The sequence below is a fragment of the Amblyomma americanum genome, chromosome 11 (genome assembly GCF_052857255.1).
Source record: "Amblyomma americanum isolate KBUSLIRL-KWMA chromosome 11, ASM5285725v1, whole genome shotgun sequence".
Classification (NCBI taxonomy): Eukaryota; Metazoa; Arthropoda; class Arachnida; order Ixodida; family Ixodidae; genus Amblyomma; species Amblyomma americanum.
The window spans coordinates 37313686-37324452 of NC_135507.1; positions in this window are offsets into that span (position 1 = coordinate 37313686).

Genomic DNA, 10767 nt, shown 5'->3' on the forward strand with positions numbered 1-10767 from the left:
TCGCAAATGACCGACACTACGCAAGAAAACATGGTTTCGAAACAACTTCACTCATTATGCTGAAGGTTATTGCGCGCTGATGAGATATCAGTGGAGGTTTGTTACAAAATCTGTGGCGTAAACATTTCGAAGGAGCAGTTTTTTTTATCATAGTACAAAGCGTGAGTTTTGTGATCCAATCTAGTTCCAAGTTCTGATATTCTCAGGCCACTTAGCAGAAACGTCTGGCTTGAGACAAAATAATAGTTATTTCTGCGAGGGTACTGTGAAAAAATGTTGGACGACTCCTTGCTGCGCTTATGCCTTGACTCAATAGCGTACGCCGTTTGGTGCGTCATCTGATGCTGATGGCCCTCTTTAGAATTTTTTTCACAAGATTTTTTTATTCAAACGAAGATATACACCAATACTTAGCACCAGCAAACTTTGGCTTTCCACTCTGAGCAGTTTGACATCTTCGAACTTATTTTTTATTTTTTATCAATTGTTTCATTTATCAGTTTATCAATTACACGTCCTGCATTTATTAATTTGCATCTTCAAGCATTGACTTTTATTCTGTGCATTTGACACCTTTCAGCCCCCTTTTATATATTTTTTAACTTCTTTAAACAAGCAGTTACTCAGTTACAATGATTTCATTAACTCGTCATCGCCTCTCACACACCAATCAATCATCAATCATTAGAACCACAAGTTACCATTATACAATTTTTCTTACGCAGCCACTGATTAATTCCGAGAAGCGGTGCCAACTACTACTACGGCGACGGCTTTTCGACCGAACGAGCTATCGCTTAATATGCTATGCTATCCCGTAAAATATTAGCTCTGTCTCGAACCAGAGGCTTGAGTATATAAACGATGCTCACGCAGGGTCCAGAAGCTTTTTATATAGCATCATATATAGCAAGGCGAGCAACCAGAAAAGCATATATATTCAAAGTTAACTACGGAAATGCATACCATCAGTGAGCAGAGGATTGTCTGAGGTACAGGCCACTTCAGTATGAAAGGGATGAGAGTTAGATCATATAGATAATAAATACTGCGTAAATACGCATGAAACTCCCTTTTTTCTTCTTACGAAGTAGATTTCTTTTTTTCTACAACGGTCAAGAAAAGCATTCAACTTTTTTATGGAAATTACAAAAGTGCGTCTTATTGCGGAAATCTGCTGTTCCTTTTCCTACCGGAGGGACCTGCACATTACCCTTGTAGCCTAAACTGGATATGCTTTCCCGATAGTGAGCGTTATCGATGTCGGAAGTTTTTTCCGAAGAGATGCAGGTCACAATCGCTATAGTTTTGGTTCCATATACAATGCAAGAAAGGGTGACGAACCCTCAGGTACCTTTCGACTGTGAAGACAAGTAAACATTTTTGTTGTTCCCGCTGAAAATTGACTCCTGGCTTTGAATGAGCCCCGAGAGAATAATCAAAATAACCTTTTGGGCACTTTTAGCGTGTAGGTCCCGAATCATGAACATGAATTCATTTATTGAGTTAACTGGGCAATACTAACAGCTGATTGGGTTTTCCTCGGGTGTTAGTATTTCCTCACACTCTTAGTAGCAAGTATATCTTGATCACTGGGTCAGCGGACACATCTTTAGCGTTGTGTGTAGGCAGGAGCGTCCACATAAAAATGGGGAAATTATGCGCATTTCCCTTCCTTAAGACCAGCTCAAAGTTTAGACTTCGTCGATTGTTAGGAAAGGAGAGGCGCATAACTGGCTCTGTGGGTGAGTGGGCACCTCAATCGCGCTTTCAGTTACGTTGCGATGGTTTTCACCTACAAAGAAGCGTGTTTTCGCTCAATATTTAGAAATTATATTTGAAGATATGTGTGCTGCAGACAATGACGGACCCTGCAAATTTCCTGTCGTTCTAATCTGGCCAGTTAAACTTAATTAATCGCATCCAGGAATTGCCAGGACGATAGAGGCGCAGCTGCAGTACCACGAAACAGATAGCACTTCGCAGCGGCAAGAGATTTGAAATGATGTCGATTTCGAAACTTTCCCGATCTTAAGCTCAGCAGCGTAGCTGAACCTCTGAGTTCTTACATTAAGAAATAAAGCATACAATGCACACCTGCAATGGAGATGGAAAATTCTACGCTCGAGACTTTTACGTAACAACAAGGAGATAGCACACCTGCTAGCTGCTTGCTTTCAGCATATGTCTGCTCGCAGTAAATTTCGAGGTCTGGCAGGTGGTTAGCTAGGGTGCAGAGGTACGCTCTAGACATGTATGCAGGATGAACATGTACATTCATGTAAAGGTATATCTTCGCGGCTTGATCTCTCCATACAGGCATATCCGCAAAGTCTAAATGTTCATGAAAAGCAGTAGCTGAATAAAAAAAAAATGTCTTGAGTAAGACGGGCATGACAGACATGACATGACGGATGGCCTTCATAACATTCACGATAATACAACCCACTTATCTATAGAGTATATCATGTCAGCAAATTCACCATTGGTCAGCAGGAAACAGCAGCACAGCGTTTAAACGGTTTTCATCTCACACATAAACGCAATATGCCGCTTCCCTAGAAAGGTCGTTGGTCAAGGTCAGGGCTAAAGCGTTCGACACCATAACAATACCACATTCTATCTTTGGTTGGGCTGAAGGTCGTTCAAGGTCTTTGTGTTGCCTACGCGAAGGCTGCTTGACCTAGCGTAGCGAAGCTTTTCGCTTCAAATAGTTTGCATGCTGTGCGCTCTCAGCTAATGCTGACGAACTGCAGGTGGTTTATATTTTTCGAGAGTGCATCGCTGCGGCAGCTCTCAGTGCCTCGGTGTCAGTTGCGAGCATCAAAACCCTGAAATTCACATTTTTGAAACTTTCTCTGGTTAAATCATGTTGCAAACAGGGGATACACCCAGCCTCCTTTATGCTTTTCTGCTCACGTGTCACCGACGATGATGCCGTACTTTTCACTGAACGAGAACCTTAACGCTATAGCGTTAAAACGGTTTCTATGCATATCTCGAGCATACTTACTTCAGCATTTTGCCTACGAAAGAATGACATATGTACTGCCAGATTAGGTATAAATACAAAAAAGCAGAAGAAAAAACTCCGACCGAAGTGTTTTTTATATAAGTATATCGAAGTGCCTGTAATGTCCATGAGTTGCGGTATCAACATAGCCTCCTAAATTACCCCATAGCTTAAAACCCTGCAGTGTATTGAAAAGATATCAATTTTCTGTTTTGAACAGAAGCGAAAGGAATACACAGATAAAGGAAATGCACCCAGTTACCTTTGCTTTTAGCAGTATTGTCTCATATTTAGCCACATTTGCATTTTAGGTATGTCTTCCACAGTGCATCAGTAGTTAGTAAACGACTCTTAGCGCGCTCAAAACTCCTGATTAAAGAAACACTTATTTGTTTTTTTTCTTTTTTCGAAATTCAGGGACTCAAATCTATGAAACCGCTATGGAAAGCACGCCAATTTTTAGTGCGCTAACAGTAGAGCTACCACTCACCCATTTCGCTTATATTTGCACTTTATCTGTCCAACACTGAAGAGCTAGGGGCCTAGGTGTACCAGCCTGTGTGGTAGGTGGGCCCCCTAGGTTACATGACCTAGTGACGTCATCAAAACATGACAACCAAATTGTGAGCAACCTAGTCCTCACAAGGCACATCACTGCAGCACCTGTCATCGCAGGGCAGCGGCGCATCTTCTAACCACTACACCCCTGCTCGAGGAGTGGTACGAGCACTCCAAACGTTGTATGAATGCAGAGTATAACCACTACCTTATAAATGACAATTATTCCATGAACGCTATTCGTCATTATCTTAAGGCGAAGGTTAATTGTTCATTCTTGTGTGCGTATGTGTCCACTTTTTATGTGCTAGCATCAAAAACGGTGACGTAATCACAGAATCAAATTGCGGTTGCATTCAAGCTCACCTGCCTTGCGTCGTCGAATGTTGTTAAAGAGTGATTACGGTACCCAGATTAGTCGCTATGCTGAGCCAGGGCAACTTTGTTAAGTCGAACCGATTTAGATCATAATGAAGTAAAGAAGAAAATCGCATATGTTTTTATATTCAGACAACCTCTTTCTAAACAGTCTATCTGTTAGTGTGTGTAAAGCTACTTATCCTTATTCTTTCTTCGGTGGCATTTAAACAGGCGTCTTTGCCACTAAAGAACGCACTGTGCCTACTGAAACAGCAGCTGGGCTCTACAAATCTTATAATTTTCTGTGCCCACTGACAAAATTTTTTCCTATTGAAAGGACGAACTGTGTTTCCACAACGGTTAGATTTTCTGGGCACTACCTGTAAAACACTAACTGTAAAAATAGCAAGTGTTGGCATTCTGCACATCATCCTTCACTACGCGAGTCTTCATCTTCAATATTCAAAATAAGGAGGCAGCTGTTCAGCTAGAGGGAGGAACATGTAAGTTGAGGATTCAGTGTATTCGGTCAAATGCCAACCCCAATCTCATTGGCTAGTTAACAAGAGCGTACGTTATCGCTCCTTTAATTCGAGCCTTCTGAATACTTGGCATTTCATTTCAGTTTTATTTCCCTAAAGACCCCTTATTAGGCGCACTACATAAGGTGTGGGTACACTGTTTTGCGTGTCATACATAGTTATGATATGCTACAATCACAATAGATAACTGTTGGGGGCTGATATATATCCCCCCGCACTCCGGTTCAAGAGGCTGCGGAGAAGCTGACGAAAGCGGCGGTCACAACTGTGATCCAACCGAAGTTGCTAGGAATGCCTCTTACCGGACATGCCGCTTATAGAAAATCAACCTGGAAACATTTTGCGTGCGACCTTTTCCAGTGACACCTGCCGAACAGTGTTTTTACAGGAACTAGTGGGCATCGAGGGGGGTCTCATAGTGCTTGGTAAAGTTAGGAGGACCGACAAAGTATACAGAATGTTGAAGGGCAGGCACGCAATATGCAATCGCGATTTTTCGGACAGACAAGAACTAGGTGACTAATTTCTGTAAAAAAAGGTAACTTGTAGGTTTGAGCCCATCTATAACATTAACGATAAAGGTACAATTTGAAGGTAACACAGACCAACGAGTGTAGATTCAGTCATGATGGCCAGATAGTCGAAAGAGTCTATAAAGACGAGGGATCGGCAGGGGAGTACGGTAAAGACGCATTACACTGAACTGATGAGCAAGTTTCTTGTCAAGGTATAGAAGAAGCTTGCGCTGAAAAAACCGAAAATATGTTTTTGGAATAACATAAGGAAGTCATTTAGCAGACTCGCAGAACGCAATGTTTACACATTATGAATACCGTTGCTGCAAACCTAAGAAAAGAACGAGGACGTGGAAGGACCGAATGACGATATTATGAAATAAATAGACGTAATATGGTGCGTATACCACGGTATAGTCCACAATGCGCTAGTGCACGGCAACTTGAGATGCAAAGACCCTAGGCAGGTTAGGTCTCGAAGTATCCTAGACGACAAGCCAATAAGCAATCTACCCAGGAAGATTGTGATCAGTAAAGGAATTCAGGGCCTCTCTACGCCCAGTTATTCCGCTTTGCCTTGGGCGACGCTCATACTATTTTAATAATTAATGATAATCTCACATACATTTACAGTGTGTGGAACAGAGGTTGGGGGCAAGGTACCTGGAAGGCATACTGATTAGCTCTCTGAGGAGCCTCCGTCCGGCCTCTCCCGCTGCGATGCTACGCTGTTGTGTCGCCTGTGGCTGGGAGCGGCATTCACAAATGTCAACTCCCACTTAATCGCAATGGCAGACTCTCCTGCGTGTGAGATCTGTGGGTGCGACGTAACTATAGGACGCATTCTTTGTAACTGCCCTCGGTTTCAACACTGTTGCAACGGCTGCAACACTCCGCCGTTTAGATCCTCGGCCTCTTAGTGAAGCCAAGATTCTGGGTCCTTGGAGTAAGACTTCATCGCAGAGTACAGCTTTGAAGACACTTTTCAAGTTCTTAAAGGCCACAGGACTGAGTGCAAGGTTGTGAACTATCAGTGTGTGCCCTGTGTACCCTGCAACTAATTGCCAACGGACATGTAAAAAAGGGATCACCTCCCTTTGTTCTCAACCCCTTTCTATCTCTCCCTTTGTTCCCCATCCAACATGTATTGTAGCATACCGGGCGCTGCCTAGTTAACCTCCCTACCTTTCGTTCGTCTTTATCTCTCGCTCTTTCTGAGGAGGTGAAAAATCAGAACAAGCCAAGCTAATGTATGAAAGCCTCTTGACAGCTTGACCTCAACAGACAGAGCTGAACAAAATAATCAAAAAGCACACAGTAACAAACATAAATGGGCGCAATATTTAGATAATTTAGAATGTTCGGAAGAACACAAGCAGCATAATAATGGCCAGCAGGCAGCTTGACATAGATAAAAATCAAATCTACGAGCTGACAGGGAAGCCAACCAATATCATTATGAATATGGTTAAGATAAGTACCCGAGCAGTTCTAAATTTTTACTAAAGCCGAAATAATCAGAATAGTAATGATAGAGGCATATCATTGAACATACAAGAGCACAGACATTTGGGCGAGTTTGTGCATTGCAATCATGTACAAGCGCTAAAAACAGGGACAAAGCAGGCCTGGACAACACGAGCGCTCATGTTGTTCAGCCCTTCTTTGTCCCTGTTTTTTGCGCTTGTACATGATTGCGTTTAACATACAACCAGAAACAAAAGAAGTAAGTAAGACCTTAAAAGCAACACAAAGGGTTCAAAGCAGCTGTTGAGAATCAGGAAACTTCAGATGTTTTAAAAAACAGCAGAGAGATTGGGCTAGAAAAACAGGCCATCCTGCGCAACCAACGTATGATAACATCGAACTTAACAAAATCTTGGCTGAACGATAAAAAAGTTTAATAATCTATAGGAACCTCGACGTGACGGACTTTTTCCGTCCGAGCTGGTTACTCTCCGTAGCCAACAATGGCAAACACAGTCAGAGCAACCTAGCACCTCAGTCAATGAAAGAAATATGCTGGTTTTGTTAAAGGCTTTTCGAGAATATCCATATTAATTCACACCATTACTCAGGTACCTGAGAAATACCCAGAACATATCGAGCCCATTGTACAGCATAATTTATTTGTTTGTTTGTTTATTTTTTATTTATTTAGAAATAGTGTCAATCCCCGGCGACATTTTTACAGGTAGGGAAGAAACACATACAAAAAGTCAGACAATGTTTTAGCAGTGTTTTACAGCAAGAACAGTAATTTGTAACTCAAGTTAAAATGCAGTAAGAAATGAATGAAGAAAATGTTAAATGTACATCATTAACCGTATTACAACGCTGTAAGATAAGAAAATACAACATGAATATTGACTCAGAGATGCTATTGATACTGATCATTAGAAGGTTACAGTGAAAAGATATTTGACTAAAATACGTAAATTGTGCATAACACAGAAAGCTTTAGTACAATTTCCAAGTCATTAATGTATGCTGATAAGGAAAACGGAACATAACATTCAAGAACTTGTGCGCGAGAAGTCCTCCACTAACTCAACAGATTCAACTAGTGTTGAACTGCATGCAATTGATGGTTTTAGGCTGTTCCACTCCCTAACTGCAAGAAGAAAATGAGTGTTTAAAACTGTCAGAATGACATAAAAATTCATTTACAGTCAAAGATTGTTCACGGTGCGTTAGTCTTTTATCTGCGGTGGTTATGTATGTTGATGTATATATAGTAAAGTGATGATGCAGGTGTTGGTAAAAAATTCCGGGCGTGCAAGTACGGCGCGTTTTTCCAGGCTCACAATACCAGCTTTCTTAAGTAGGTGATTTGGTGAGTCAGTCAGTTTATGTTTGTTAAAATGTATCTGATTGCCTTCCTTTGTATCCCTTCTAGCTTTGCTTGTTTGTTTTGTTTGGTTGCTGGGAGCCATATGAAGTTTGCATATTCTAATGTTGATCGTTCGAAGCGCACTGTAAGCTAGCAATTCAGTTTCGCGTGGTGCAAATCGGAGACGACATCTGAGGAAAAGTAACCTTCGTGTAGAAGCTGCGGTGATGGTATTTACGTGCGAGTCTAATCTGAAATTGTGCGTGAGTGTCAAGCCAAGGTATTTGTGCTCACAGACTGGGGTTAGCAGAGTACTGTTTATGCTGTAAGAAAAATGCAGGCTATGTTTTTTTTTGTTATTGGTAAGGAAGCGCATTTGTTAACAATTAGTACCATTTGTCACTCGGTACACCATTTTGGAAGTTTCCAGTGCCCTGTTTAAGGCGACGTAGTCTCCTAAGGAAATAATTTCACCGTAAAGGATGCAGTCGTCTGCGAAAGATGATATTTACATGAATATTTATCGGAAGGTCACTTATAAAGATCAAAAATAATATTGGTGCTAATACACAACCTTGCGATACTCTAGAAGTAACAGGTACTGTTTGTGAGTTCTCAATGTTTACTTGCTTAACCTGGAGCCGATTTGTCTGGTAACCCTGAATCCAATCTATAATAGGGTTTTCATCGAATGTGGATATTAATTTCCTGTTTAATTGTACAGTCGGGGTCAAAAGTCTCTGGACCACGTGTTCCTCAAATGAAGCCGATAGCTCTACTATCAGCCGGCGGCTGGAGATCAGAATTGTAGAGGTGAAAGTCAGAATTTTGCTCTTTCATGTCCACAAGTGTGGTCTCCAGCCGCCGGCTAGTAGTAGAGCTATCGGCTTCGATTGAGGAACGCGTGGTCCAGAGACTTTTGACCCTGACTGTACATAAAAAAACGCGATCGAAAGCTTGAGAGAAATCTATGAAGATGAGGTCGATTTGCATCTGGTTATCAATGCTAAGCGAAATATCGTGTATTAGTTCAAGTAGTTGCGGGACAGTTGATGGCCTATTTCGGAAGCCATGATGAAAAGGTGATAACAAAGGTTCGTGTTCAAGATATGTGTTTAAATGTATCAGTACTGTCATGTGTTCTAAAAGTTTGCAGACTGTAGAAGTTGCTGATATTGGGCTAAAGTTAGAAACATCATCTTTGCTACCGGACTTGTGAACGGAAATGACCCGTGCTGTTTTCGATTCTCTTGCTAATTTACCAGTTGTTAGGGATACTCATAAATATTTCGCAACCTACTGAGAGTACCTGTTGTTTAAAATAGCGGAAATAATATCGGGCTTCATTCCTTTCTTGACATCAAGGTTTAGTAAAAGGTTTAGCACCCCCATTAGGTTCCTGAGAGTGGTTTGAAGAGATTTGTGAAGCTGCAGGGGTCTAAATTCGGGGAGCTACCATAATCTGTCGTAAAGACAGATTGGAAATAGCTGTTATGCTTGTTTGCGCTAGTTTGGTGGCCTTCGTTGAGATTAAGAGAAAGAATTTGACTGTTCAAAAATCAGCATTTCTGTTGGAGAAAAGGTATTCAGAGATCGTGAATGGTGAGAGGGGATAAAAAAACGAAATAGAGAATATTTTACTAATACGCTGCTCGTTGATGACATTGCATTGTCAAACTCAAGGAAATAAATAGAAACCGTGTTGCATAACATTTATAGGCTAACATAGTACAGGACCTTTGAAAAAATTTTAAAAATAACACTAAAGCAGTGGTCAATACTTTAGATGTCAACAGTAGTTTGCGATATGCATAGAAATGTCGCAGTAAGTAGGGGCTGCATTTAATTATAGGATATGGTGACCGAAGCTGCGTGCTTGGAGAATGAAACAACCAAAGCAATAAGATTGCGTTAGCTCAGGGAAGGGTATTCAACTCTGTTCCTTAAGAGAAAATGATATATCCACTGTATCTGGCAGGTAATTACTAAACCTGTTGAAACAAGCAGCATGACAGAAAAAGTTTTAGTTAAAATGAGGACAAAGCAGCTAGTTATCGGAATGAAAATTACCCTTTTATGGGTAGGGTTCAGAAAAGCGCCGAACCGTAAAAGGAATAAATGGTAGTTTGCATCCAAATATAAATCAAGAAAATGAAATAAGAATTTAAGAAAGATTGTGCGATAGAAAAATAATCGTAGGTATTTCGAGTGCAGATTTCAGGAAAAAGCAAATGTAGCATAAGACGAAAAAACATCATTTGGGTGGATATGATTTGGAGATTTGCAGAGATAGGGTAGACTGGCGAATGGATTCAATAGAACGATATGAGAGAGCTCTCCGTTTTGGTTTAGCGGCCGTCAAGTTGACGCTGATGATTACTACTTTTTAAACGGCAAGTGTCAGGGAGCCACCCATTATCAAGCGTATTTTGTTTTTGTTCTGGCAATCCGGTCGTTTACTAATTTCATAGGCTCCCGCAGTAGGCTTTGATAAGCCTTAAACATCTCCGACGCGTTTGTTACGGCGTTCTGCGCGCAAAAACTGACCGGTACGGGTGTGCATTCATGCGCACTATTTAGCAGCCGGCGGTGCCGTGAATGTAGCAACGTTCTGTCCATGCTTTCGGCACCGTATTGTTCTACCCCCCCCCCCCCCCCCTACACCGCCGCCGCGGTTGAATGGTCGTGCGATTGAGCACTGCAATACTTCGTCTGTTAGCGTTGCGCACATGATGGAGTAGCAACGACCAGCAGGTTGCCGCTTCACAGCATCGCTTGCCTTCAGATATCGCCGAGCAGTATGCTTCCAGCAATGAAATCAAACTGCGCCTATCCTTTGCGCGCACCACGCCACTCATCTTCATAATCATTTCGAAAAGCTTTGCCGGCGTCCTCATATACATCTGCCTTCTCTTTGTTTGCGTTTCATTGCGCATGCACGACCTT